Here is a 12,971-nt window from a genome sequence, read left to right on the forward strand (position 1 = left end):
TCCAGAGTGTGGTTTCTCCCAGACTTTACGGACCTCGACTAAAACGTCCTTCTGGAAGAAAAAGCCAGTACGCTCCAGAGGAGACAAGGTGAATGCCCCAGAAAGCACCCCTTCCTGTGGAGCGGGTGCCTCGGTACTGGAACATCCAGCAGACACATCATGTCCAGCACCCGATCGTGGAAGGCTCTATCAGAGTGGGACTGATCCTCGCTGTCCTGATCCCCCTGTGTGTCATCCGACACATCCGGGTCAAGCTGCGTCGCATCTGGCCCTGCTGAAGATTTGTCCACTGGAGACAAGGGAGGAAGAACTGGAGGCTGGCCGGCCGGTAGAAACGGAGGTGCCGGAACTACCGGTGCCGTGGCTGGAACCGACGGCACAGGAGCCACTGGAGTGCAGATTTCCTTAAACAAACCTCAGAAATACTCCTTCATGGGGTCAGAGTGCATAAGCCTTTGAAATTTTCAGAAAAAGGCACCCTCCGCCGACGGTTTAGGCGTGGCAAGAGGGGGCCTCTCATGAGCAGAGTATCTCCAGGGGCGTAAGGGAGAGGGCTGCCAAGAATGTCCCTCTCCACTCGAATCAACGTAGATCAAGGGCGCAGATGCCACAGGGAGCGAAACGGTGTGCAGTAAAGGCATCCGAGCATTTCAGTCATACACTGGACGAAAAGGATGTGCGCAAGGAAAACGATGTTCACCTGAAAAAACGCTCCCAGCACCAAAAGCAGATGGCCTAGGTGTAAGGGAGGAATCCAAAATGGCCGCCTTAGTCTTGGCGGGAACGGCTGCCATTTTGTCAGCTCCTGAGGAGAACTGCGACACATGTGGGAGTGAGGCTGGGGTTTCCACAAGCGGGTCAGGGGTCTTCATTTTAGCCTTGACACAAGGAACCTCGGCAGAGGCGGTACTGTGTGGCCTTGGATGTTTCTGAGACATGCTATCAGCCAAATTAGCCTCTAACGAAGGGACCTCGGCTACGTCGGTAGCAGAGGAATTACGGTCAGAGACCTCACTCTGTGCCCCCTCGACAGAACCGGTGTCACGGCCAGAGTGGGAATGATGAGGAGTACACCTCACCCACAAGACCTTTACAGGCCTCTCAGAACTGTCAGTCACCTTAGCCTCAAACAGAGGAACCTCGGACCTGAGTCCGGTAACAGCTCCCTCAGGAGGGGCCTCGAACCTTAGTTTGGTACAGAAAGTCTCAACGGAGGGCTCAGGGCATACCCCGGTGTCTGTATGGAAAGCTCCAGACAAGGAGACCTCGAAGCAAGCTCCGGTACCCACCGTTTCAGTAGAACTGGGCCCACAAACAGCCCCCACAGGAGGGGCCTCGGATTGTAATCCGGTGTCGATAGGCCCCTTATGGAGACCCTCAGAGAAAACTCAGGTACACTTTTTAGGCCTACAAGGCACCTCAGGGGAAACCCCTGTAACAGAGCTTTTGAAGCTCCTCCCGGACCGGGAAGACCCCGGGAAGGAGTCCCCCGGCCGGGGTGCCCTAAAAACGAAAGAATTTACCGGGCGTCTCTTCTTCTCGTTGATGAAGCTCTGAAAATGCGAAGGAGGAGCGCGCTGAAACACCTCCTCCCACCGCTCCAGACGACATTGAAGCGCCCGGACTGAAAAGGAATTGCAGTAGAAGCACAAGTCCCACCGGTGATCCGGACCCAAACACTCTAAACAAAGAGGATGGGGATCCGCCCTAGCGAAGCGGCGTTCGCAGGAAGAAAAATTGGGAAAATCTAACCGGAATGGCATAGACGGACTACTACGTGACTGCTAAGCCGGAGCAGGAGAGAAGGACACTGGAAGGAAAAAATCTCCCAAAGATGCAAGTGCGTCCAGTCCCGATCGTGCGGAGAAAAGGACTGATGGGCGATGCGCTGAGCAGAGCTTAGGAGGGCGGGGATACGACTGTGTGCGGTACCCCGCGTAAAAAGAGAGGAAGTACACATTTTTGAAAAATTTGATGCTTTTTACAAAGTGCTCCGGTCCTGTCCCACAGGACGGAGGAATGTCCCATAAGTATGGAGGAAAGGGGACGGTACGTAGGAGTATGATAATTATATGTTGTATAGTTTTGTAGGTTTTTTATATTAAATTATGGGTTTAAATGGTTTTATGTTGTATAGTTTTGAAATTAAGCTATTTAATGTATTTAAGTATGGGAAATCCAAGGTTTTTTTTTTGGCAGAAAAGGAAACCGTTATCCTTTGTGTGGAACACTGCAGCTGAGAAAATTGTGATTGTGAATGATTATAAACTTTAATGGCTATTCTTAATGATAATTTACGCTGGTCCACCAACTTTAAACTAGTGCATAGGAAATCATTTGCCTGAGTAACACATCTCTGGAGGATAACAATACTTTTGGGTCTTCTTCTTGGTTAGGATACTATATATGTAGCTTTGAGCTAAACACACTCCAAAAATAAATGTTTGGTGCTGAAGTCTTCTCCTTTGAGGATGTTGATGCATTGCACAGGATCAAAAGCCTGGAAACTAATCCTGCATCAGCATGTCAAGCCAAATTCAAGCCTTGAGGTTGGAACTTGAAGTGCATCCAGTGGGTGTAAACCATCTGATGCATCTTTAGTACATGGTTCCTGCTGCAACGGTCTGCTTCATACTCGATGAGATGAGTAATCCTTAATGACTTAATTCAAAATCTGTTGAGAGTTTTCCAAACATATGTACAGCACTGGTGCCTATATTTATAGAGGCCTTCAGACAGAGTTAACAAATGTTAAATATCTTTAGTTAAAACTAAATTGAAGACCCAGATGAAAGCACTGGGCCAGAAATATGATTATGACTATTGTCATGGATCATTGTTAGAAGAGGCTTACATTTGCCATGTGTTCCCAAGGTTGCCCAGTGATATATCTGCAACCTCCCAAGGCTGTCAACTGGATTTTATTTATTTTTATTTTTATCTGGATATTTGTAAGGCGCCTATAAAACAAATGGTGTTTCAAGTCACCATAAGACAAAAAAGGGGGGGGGCAAGGGAGAGAGATAACAATAACGGTCCTACTAGGCCTTGTTACATTCAGAATGTGCAAGTGCAATATCATGCTTTATCATGCACCTCGGGCACACACTCTTATTCTTTTTGGGCTTTGGGGTACTTGGTTGGTTGTGATGTGACATGAAGGTCTATGCAGAGTATACAAAGTTGCAGAAAAATCATTTATGCATGAATTAAGATATTATCAGAAACTGAACGCTGATCACTGTCCTTTGGTCACTTTCTTTTCATTTACTTATGAGGATTGTGTGAATTATTGTAATAGCAGTTAATCTTGTCCAAGCTTTCTGATTCTGATTTCAGTTTAGAAACCTTTTTTTGTCAATTTATGATGAAACTACAGTATGATGGGTTGTAATGTTGCACTTATTGTATTTGCTTGTATCATATTAATTCATTTGTGTGCAAATAAAATGATTACACTATATAAATCAAATATTTTTAAAACTGCTGCACGACTCAAAAATATCAAACAAATCTTGTATGTTTAGGGTCACATTTCACCAATTATGAGCGTTGATTTGAATAGTTGATAGTGATTATTGCCGTTAGGCATACTTAATACGGTATGAAAATGCACCCATTTTGAGACTTGCAGTCTTCAATGATCTGTATCCAAGTTACTTGGGTTTGACATCTATACCAGATAAGGACACAAAACACATATTTTAGAAGACTTCATTATTTGGCAAAATACCCTTTTGGGCATGATGTATGAATTCATCTGGAACCTAATTCTCGTACATCAATATTGATTAGTTCAGAGCAATAACATAGAAAGCCATCTGTGGGAAATAATTTTATTAAATGGTCTTTCAAATATAAACTAAACATTGCAGAGCGAAACGACCATCAAGTTAAAATAGTAATTTTAACAAAACAACTTGGAGGTTGAGAACTATTCATATTTAGTCCAAGAGATAATTTCACAAAGAGAAAAAGCATATGTTTAAAATGAATAGTTCCTATACTTGCATGACCTTTGTAGATAGAAGTATTATAAGGATTAAAATAACAAGGAGAATTGTGACAAAAATAATAATGAATTTCTTGTTTTTCCACCATGTCTTCTTTCTTACTGCTGTTGCTGTTTTTCTAAAGGCATCAGCCTAAATGGAACAATAAAATAAAGCAGGAAATAATAAGATTTCAGAAAATAATTTAACATATCAACATGAATCTATCCCCATTCCACATTACATGTAGACAATATTTGCAGAAATGCACGGCTGAATATATCTCTCATATGATTAAATGAAAGAAATTATTCACCATGCACTGTGGGTTTTTCCTCATGAAGAGACTGATTTCAATAATGTGCAGTTTTGTTTCAATACCACAATTTGACTATAGCAATAATGGATGTGGATGGAATTCAATGTCAGGGGAAATTCTACTATCTAATTCATATGCTTAAGAAAAAAGGGCTGTTTTTACGTTTTACTTGTATCACACTGAAAAAGATACAGTCACGCTTATGTTTCCTTGTACCTATGACTATATTGGTTATCCCATTGCAGGGTATCTCAGAGTAGGATCAGTAAGTGAGTTTTGATGCATTTTCTCTGTTTTTCTTTTTCTTTTCGGCACATGGGCTGTTTGTGCTTTTATCAACTTTTCTGTTTCTGAATTATTGATAAAAATATGGAGTTGCTAACATCAAATTGTAGGTTTTTCATGCATTTAGGTCTTATAATTGTTTTTAACCTTGGATTTTGTACGACTAGTTATTTTTAGATTACCTTATTGTGTAGCATATTTTTATTTTGTTGTATATTGTGCTTTGTCCTGCTTTAATATATTTCTTTAGATGAAAAGATGAAATAACGATGAACTGAACTGACAGGGAAATTACAGTGACTGCTTTTTCATTTAATCTGTTTTTTACAGCTGTAGTGGACATATAACGTTTTAGTACTGTGACAAATTTCCTACTGCGCTTTGGGGGTGGCTAGTGGATTGATTATAAAACCATCAAATCACCCCCCCCCCAGCACCCCCACCTTATAGCCAAGGACAGTCACTTGGCTCACATTGTACCCGAAGCACTGCATGAGAGAACAACATTGCCAATTAGCCAGGTAAATATTGGAACGAATCGAAGAGAACATTACCAATCCCAGAATTCCCCACTGGGTCATGACCTGGACTGGAGCCAGGTAAGGCACCAGGAATACATGAGAGACTATTCGGAGAAGGGAGAAGTCCCTGAAGGCTGAAAGAACACCAGGGAATACTTACCCAACACAGGCCACCCAAGATTATACAGTCGTCCGCAGGGTACGACTATATCTTCCAAAATCCTCCTGGTTTCCTGAAGCAAAACCCTGATCGAGAAACCACACTCAACATTGCAGAGACAGGGCTCAGGGAAGAGTGGAACAATCCACAAAAGGGCTTTTCAAACCCCAGGGAAGATAGCCTTGGACATCCCACAACCCTTACCTCTAAGAGGGGAGAAAATGCATCCTCGTCCCTCTTTAAAACAAAAGAGTGAAACATATATTACACACACCATCACTCTCCCAGGGAACTGATCATATACAGACCAATCTGAGGAAAACAGAAGTCCAAAAGCAGCTCCATAGGAAGAGGAACTTCCAGAAGCAGATAGGGAGTGAGAGCTTCAGGAAGGAGCAGGCTTGTGAAAACCAAGATGGCTGCCCCACTCGTTATACTCTGTCTCATTGTGCCCACCAGCAGAGGACCTGCAAGAAAGAAGTTGCTACAGATAATCATGGTGGAGCTCTCCCCTACAGTCACAACTGCAGACTTTTGTCTTTGAGAACAGCCTGGGAGGCCATGCCACTATAGTAGCATTTCAAAATCCAATTTGTTTGTGAATTGCTGGAGAGTGTTGGAGAAGGAACAGGCTAGAGCAGAGAGGAGGAGACTCTAGGCGAAGAACGTAGTGGAGAATTGGGGACATTGTAGAGGGGAGAAGGCTGTGGAGAGAGCTGGTGTGGAGTAGAAGGAAGGAGGTTAGGGCAAAAGTATTAGACGGGGTAGGGTTAACATTAAGGGGCTTGGAGGAGGTTATGGAAAGAAAAGAAGAAGTGCAGGAAGGCTTCATGTCAGAGTTGTTGGAGGTGGGAGGAAAAGAACGATTGAAAGAGGGTTACTATCTAGAAAGAAGGCGGGTGGAAGAAAATTGATGGAGGAGCTAAGGATAGTTAGGGAGGAACTGGGAAAGTTATCAGAGAAGGTTGTGGACTGTAAGGCGGAGTTGGGGGAACTGGTGGAGGAAATTGGAGAATTTAAGGAGGATGCGAGAGAAGTTAAGGAGGGGTTTGGTAGAGTAATGGAGAACGTCAGTTGGTTGTTGGAAGAGGTTGGCCAGTTGAAGGAGGTTTGGGGAATTGACAGGGGAAGTTGGAGAGCGTGTGATATCAGGGAGGTGAAAAGAGTTTGAGGAAGGAGATGTTGTGTGGCAATGAGGAGGGCCGGACTATCTGAGGCTCTAGGGCACACGGTAGAGGGGACCATATGGATTGGCCTGTCAGCCATCCACCCCCACTCTGCTACCCCAGATACCTCACTCCATCCATGAAGCAAGTACCCAGCAAGTCTGCACCATGATGCCCGGGAACTACCCTACAACTAGGTACATTTCTGCACCACTTGTAGACACCATAGAGAAGGACTATATAGGGGATTCTGGACCTCCCCAAGCAAACCCACACAAAGACATTTCTGAAGCAGACACTAACCCCAGGAGGCTGTCACCTCAAGGTCTTGGGAAAGAAATTTAATTTACATTTTATCCACCCCTTTTCTTATTTTGGCTGCAACATGTGCACAATCCCAAATAAACCCTTGTGCACTTTATATTTGGGTCAGTCTGGTCTGTTTCTCCCATTGACTGTCCTGACAGACGGTGTCAGTGTGGGATCTTCAGGTTTAGTAAGGTTAAACCACCTACAGCCCAGAACTACCTGAATCTCTTCCACCTACTGAAGAGAAGTGACCCTGAGTGAGAAACCAGGGGTCACACAAGTTTAGAGGTGGGAAGTGATCAGACCAGCCCTGGCGAGCCATTGAGACAACAGTCTCATGGGTTCCATCCTTGACCCTGCGTCCTAACGAAGAAGCAGACTGTCCCACCACGGGCACCAAATCATTTGTACAACAGGGGTAAGCGACTTTGGGGGAGAAGGGGATTAAGCAGAAGATGCACTCCCTACCAGCAACACCTTAAGGGCTGGAAAGGCAGACAATCCACTGCGTTGTGGCCACAGCATTGTCAGGCATTCTTGCTCTTAGCCCTTCCAGCCTAATCGGGGCATCTGGGGAGGAGATGCACTGCACTAACCACTATTCAGTCAGCACCAGACCAGATCCTAACACTATGTATCCCAGCGGGGAAGGAGCCTATGCCCTGATCTGGCAAAACATCCTAGATAGGTTGATGCAAGGACAGCTATCCTTACTGGGACAATTACATGCTTAAAGACCCAGTAATGCCTCTCCTGTAGATGTCTATGCAGGAGGAAGACTCAGAGGTGTTCATCCAAAGCTTTGAGCAGATTGTGGAGGTAGTCAAATAGGACTGGGATAACTGACCCTTCTAATACTGCCCTATTGCTGACAGTAGAACTATAGAATGCCTACCAGGTTCTCAACACTGATAGGGCTACATCATAGGAGGACCTACAAAATGGGATCCTAGAGTGACATGGAGCGGGATGCAGAGTACCAGAGGCGCAGCTAAGAGAGGTCAGACTTCTTCCCCTCGAGACACTTCAGCATACAGGATCTGGTTTCTGGTGACTGGCCCCCCAGACCCTCAAGTACGTCAAGGAGTAGTTCCTTATCCTTGACCAGTACATGTAGTAACTGCCACCCAACTCACATCAGCACATGTTAGTATTGGCTAGCCAAACAGCTGCCAGAGTGTATTGGGAATAGCAAGGGAGTTCAACAGTTCCCAGAATCTGCCTAGGAGATAACTATCCCTATCAACACCAACCAGTAGGGTCAGAGGAGAAGGCGTTCCGAGCAACACGGCATGACCAAGGGGAACACCAGGGAAAACCACTGCACCAATGGGACCTAGTAGCAGACCCCTTCAAATACCTGGACCCATACCAGTGATAGGACCACCAAAGTGCTACGTGTGTGGGAAGATGGACCACATCAAGTGATTTTGTATGTCAGTACCACCACCAGTCAATGACTCCAGTGACTCACAGCTATAACTTGTGTCTATGGAGATCAAGGCATGGCTCTGGTTCTCGGCAAAGGGGAAAGAATATGAGAAGGAGATGGCAATAATGCCTGTTCCAATGGAGAAGGTAATCCTGGGGACAGCACTACCGCAGTTTGACTGGTTCAATGAGGCTTACATTGAGAACCAAAAGAAGAAGCCCAGAAGATGGGAGGCTGGTCTAAGAGCTCGCACCTTGTGCTAGAGTCTATCCGGGACTTTATTTTGGGGGATGCACAAACTGAGCCTCCCAATCCATACCTGCATGGCAGTCAGAAGTGAAGGAAGAACCCTCCCGACCCTCACTTACAAGCCTTTGAGGAAGGAATGGATGTAGAGGAGGAGATATTTGACAAGGTTCCCTGCTGGGCTTCTGTTACGCTCACCTGGTCTCTGCGGGGGTGTTGGGGCATGGGTGGAGCCCTCCCTCGACTTCGCTCCCTGGTGTCGGTTATCTCCCCCAGCTGCCTCGAATAGGATAGGGCTCTGGATACGGGTGTTGCACCTGGGAGGAGAGGAGAGGAAATGAGGAGGGTGTGGAGGTGTCCTGAACCCCCTCGCCTCTTTCGTGTCAGAACAATGTGCGCAAAAGTCTTCCCATGCAAGCTCACCTGTTCTTTCGTGATGTCGGCTCTCCGTCCTGCTTTCTCCATCAGGGGCGTGTTGATAGGGCCTAGTTGCTTCACTGCCCCGCGATGTGGCGATTCAGACCAGCTGTGACCAATCCACTTGAAGTTAAGTCTTTGGTTTTTTAATAATGTCTTTAGCGATGAGTGTTGAGGAAATGATAAGCAGTAATGATTTCTTGCTATGTCACTGATCTTCCCAAATAGGTGTGAAGATGAGGATTGGGAGCGTGGATCGGCTCTTGGGCTTTTAAGAACAACAGGTACACAGATCGGTGTGATGGAAGTCAAGACTCGGATAAGATGCAGCCCAGAGTTCGTGATTGTGAGATTTCTAACCTGTTGTGTTCTTTTCCCCTTGTAGGAGCGGTCCGACGACGTGGAGCAGAGTCCGGAGGCTAGGAGGCAGTTTGATGGCTCTGGAGGGAGGTTCCGCGGTGAAGCAGAGAAGAAGCGAGATGCTCCCGAGTCGCTGGCAGTCCGAATCGGAACAGAAGAGGCTCCGACTCCGACGGATTGCAGGTAGGATGCCCGCACAGCGATGGAGCGGCTGGATTCAAGTAGGTGCGCCTTCAGCAATGGAGCAGCTGGAATCAGGTAATCGCCTACAGCGATGGAGCGGCTAGAATCAGGTAAGTGCCTTCAGCGATGGAGCGGCTGGAATCAGGTAAGCTTCTTCAGGGATGGAGTGGATGGAATCAGATAAGCGCCTTCAGCGATAGAGTGGCTGGAATCAGGTAAGCGCCTTCAGTGATGGAGCGGCTGTAATCAGGTAAGCACGGTGATCTTCGGAACTGGAGAGCTGGAATCAAGGTGAGATACAGCGGTAAGCGTCACGCTGCAAAGCCTTGCCCAAGGATTCTAGCACGTGCCTCCCAATGCAGTCCTATGGCCACGCCCGGTCCCGATGCACGTGCCTTAGGCACAGAGTGTTCCAAGCACATATTTCCATGTGCCTGGCACCAAAGGCGCCAGCACTGGGTCCAAGTGGCCCTTGTGGTTGATGGAGGCTTGGGCCCTCGCCCCATGGCCATGACAGCACTCCCCCGCAAGGCCCCTCTCACGGGTGTCTTCTTCCCTGACCCGGGTTTGGCGGGGTTGTCACGGTGGAATCGCCTGATCAATCGTGGTGCATGGACGAATTCCTCAGGTTCCCAAGTGCGATCTTGAGGTCCATAGCCTTCACAATCAATTAGGTAGTACAGTTTCCCTCGCACCATCTTTGAGTCCAGAATGTCTTTAACCCCATACTCAGGTTCACCTTCGATAATGTCTGGGTCTGAAGGCTCTGTGATTCTGGTCTCGGGTTTTACCGGCATTAGGAGTGAAACGTGAAACACAGGATGAATTCGCATATTGGCGGGTAGGTCCAGTTTTACTGCGGCTGGGTTGATAATAGCCTTGATGGGATAGGGTCAGAGATATCTGGCCCGGAAGGCTCGAGGCCCTTTTAGAGGTACATTCCTGGCAGCCAACCATACTCTATCCCCAATACTGTATTGTGGGGCTTCCCTCCTATGTCTATCAGCAAATTTCTTCTGTTGTTCCTTGGCTTTGGTTAAATTCTTGGTTGCTTCTTTCAGAGTTTGAGTAATTGTTTTGTGTAAAGAGGTAATTGCTGGCATTTCTAGCTCATCAGGCGGGTCAAAGGATGATGTCCGGGGATGCCGACCATTCATAATATAGAAGGGAGTTTGTCCAGTACTGGTATGGATGGAGTTATTATACGCCAACTCAGTCAACCAGATAATGTCCTTCCAAGGCTTTTCAGTTTGTTGTAGCATGCATCTCAGGTATTGTTCCAGTGTCTGGTTAGTCCTTTCCATTTGACCATCGGTCTGGGGATGGTGACTAGTGGAGAGGCGAAGGTCAATCTGCGCTAACTTACAAGAGCTCCTCCAAAATGCTGAGACAAATTCCATTCCTCGGTCTGAAACCAATGCTGAAGGAAAACCATGTAGCTTGACTATCTGCTCTAGGAATACAGTTGCCAAAGCTCCTGCGGTCGGAAGTCCTTTAAGGGGAATAAAGTGTGCCATCTTAGAGAACAAATCTACCACTACTAAGATTGTGTTGAAACCGTCGCAGGGAAGTAGGTCCATAATGAAGTCCATGGATAACGTGTGCCACGGAGCCGGTGGTATGGCGAGTGGGTGCAATAATCCTGCAGGGTGTAGCTTTTGGGATTTCTGTTGGGCACAAACTCCGCAGGTACTGACAAATTGAGCCACATCCTTTCTCCAGGTTGGCCACCAGTAACTTTTCCTGCTCTTGGCTCGGGTTTTAGTAATTCCAGGGTGTCCTTCCACAAGTGATTGGTGGTAGTTTGCGATAATCTTGTTTTGAGTTTCTTTGTCCTTAATGTATAGCCGCCTTTGGAAATAGGGTAAGTGGTCCTTAATGGAGTACTGATCCCCCATGTGTAACCATTCTTGTTAGGCGGTTTGATCCATTTGAGACTGAAGGTCCATCTTTAGTTTTTCCAAACAGGCAGTTACAGCAATTTGATTTTGAATCCATTCTTAAGGAGTGATTGGGACTGGGTCTGATGGCATAAAGGCATCCTTCTCTTCTCCCATGCTTGACAGAGCATCAGCCTTTCCGTTACGCACTCCAGGCCGATATTTGATCACAAAATCGTACTCCGCAAAGAAGAGGGCCCAACGAAGCCGACGGGAAGATTGGGCTTTGGCAGTTTTCAAATATTGTAGATTACGACGATCTGTAATGATGGTGACAGTATACCTGGCTCCTAGAAGATAGTGTCTCCAAGTTTTAAGAGCTCCCTTGATCACCAGTGATTCTTTGTCAGTTATGGCATAGTTCTTTTCCGGCGCTGTAAACTTGCAAGACCAAAATACTACGGGGTGCAGCTGTCCTGTGTCAGGATCCTTTTGCGATAATACTGCCTCCATGGTAACACTGGAGGCATCAGTCTCAACGATATAGGGTAGATCGGGTCGAGGATGCTGAAGGATGGGTGCTGAGGTGAAAGCCGCTTTTAATTCCAGGAAGGCTTTTTCTGCCTCGGGAGACCAGTGAAACTTCTTGTTCTTTTTTAATAAAGAGGTAATAGGGTGCACAATTTTGGGAAAACCTGGAATGAATCGCCGGTAGAAATGGGCAAATCCGAGTACACTTTGTACCCCCTTGACTGCTGTCGGGGATGGACACTGAAGAATAGCCTCTACCTTACGAGTGTCCATGTGCACCCATCGTGGGGTCAGCATGAAGCGCAGGAACTCAACTTCCGTGATGTGGAAGGAGCATTTTTCCAGTTTGGCAAATAGTCGGTGTTGACAGAGTTTCCCCAGAACGGCTCGCACATGTTCCACATGGTCTTCTTTGGTTTTTGAGCAAATGAGGATGTCGTCGATGTAAACTAAAACACAGATTTCCAATAATTGGTGGAGAACATAGTTCATAAAGAACTGAAATGCTGCTGGTTCGTTGAACAGCCCTAAGGGCATAACCTGTTACTCAAAAAGCCTGTACTTGGTCCTGAATGCGGTTTTCCATTCGTCGCCTTTTTTCACTCTTACCAAATGGTAAGCTCCCCGTAGATCGAGTTTCATATAGATTTGTGCATTCTTTACCTGATCAAGCAGTTTGGGAATCAGCAGTAGAGGGTACCTATTCTTCACTGTTATTTGGTTTAATGCCCTATAATCTATACAAGTCCTGAGGTCCCCTTCCTTCATTGGCACGAAGAAGAGCGTGGAAGAGGCTGGAGACTAGGATGGACGAATAAACCCATTAGCTAAATACTGGTCTAGATACGATCTCAGGTGTTGATTTTCTTACTCAGAGCGTAAATTCTGCTGCAGGGGACTTGCGCTCCGGGGACCAGATCGATTTGACAATCATAGAATCTGTGGGGCGGTAGGGTATTGGCTTGTTCCTTTTGTAATACGTCCAGGAAGTCTTGATATTCGGAAGGTTGTGAACCAACAATTCCCAGAATGGATTTTCCTTTGAGACTGACTTTTCTCCCTTCCCTAGGGTAACAGCGTCTCACACATTCCTGCGGGAAGGTCACCTTCCTGGTACACCAGTCAATCCGTGTGTTATGGGTTTCCAACCACGGCATCCCGAGGATCATT

General features: G+C 46.4%; 1 long non-coding RNA gene across 3 annotated transcripts in view; it reads right to left on the reverse strand.

The window, feature by feature from the left end:
- Positions 1-3,834: 3,834 nt before the first annotated feature.
- Positions 3,835-12,971, reverse strand: part of LOC138511055 (uncharacterized) — an 804,004-nt gene continuing 794,867 nt past the window's right edge. For all 3 annotated transcript variants that reach the window (XR_011280562.1, XR_011280563.1, XR_011280561.1), the window contains one exon: positions 3,835-4,145. This is a non-coding gene — a long non-coding RNA (uncharacterized lncRNA). The remainder of the gene's footprint in view (positions 4,146-12,971) is intronic.

The sequence above is a fragment of the Ambystoma mexicanum genome, chromosome 6p (genome assembly GCF_040938575.1).
Source record: "Ambystoma mexicanum isolate Mex_15411 chromosome 6p, UKY_AmexF1_1, whole genome shotgun sequence".
Classification (NCBI taxonomy): Eukaryota; Metazoa; Chordata; class Amphibia; order Caudata; family Ambystomatidae; genus Ambystoma; species Ambystoma mexicanum.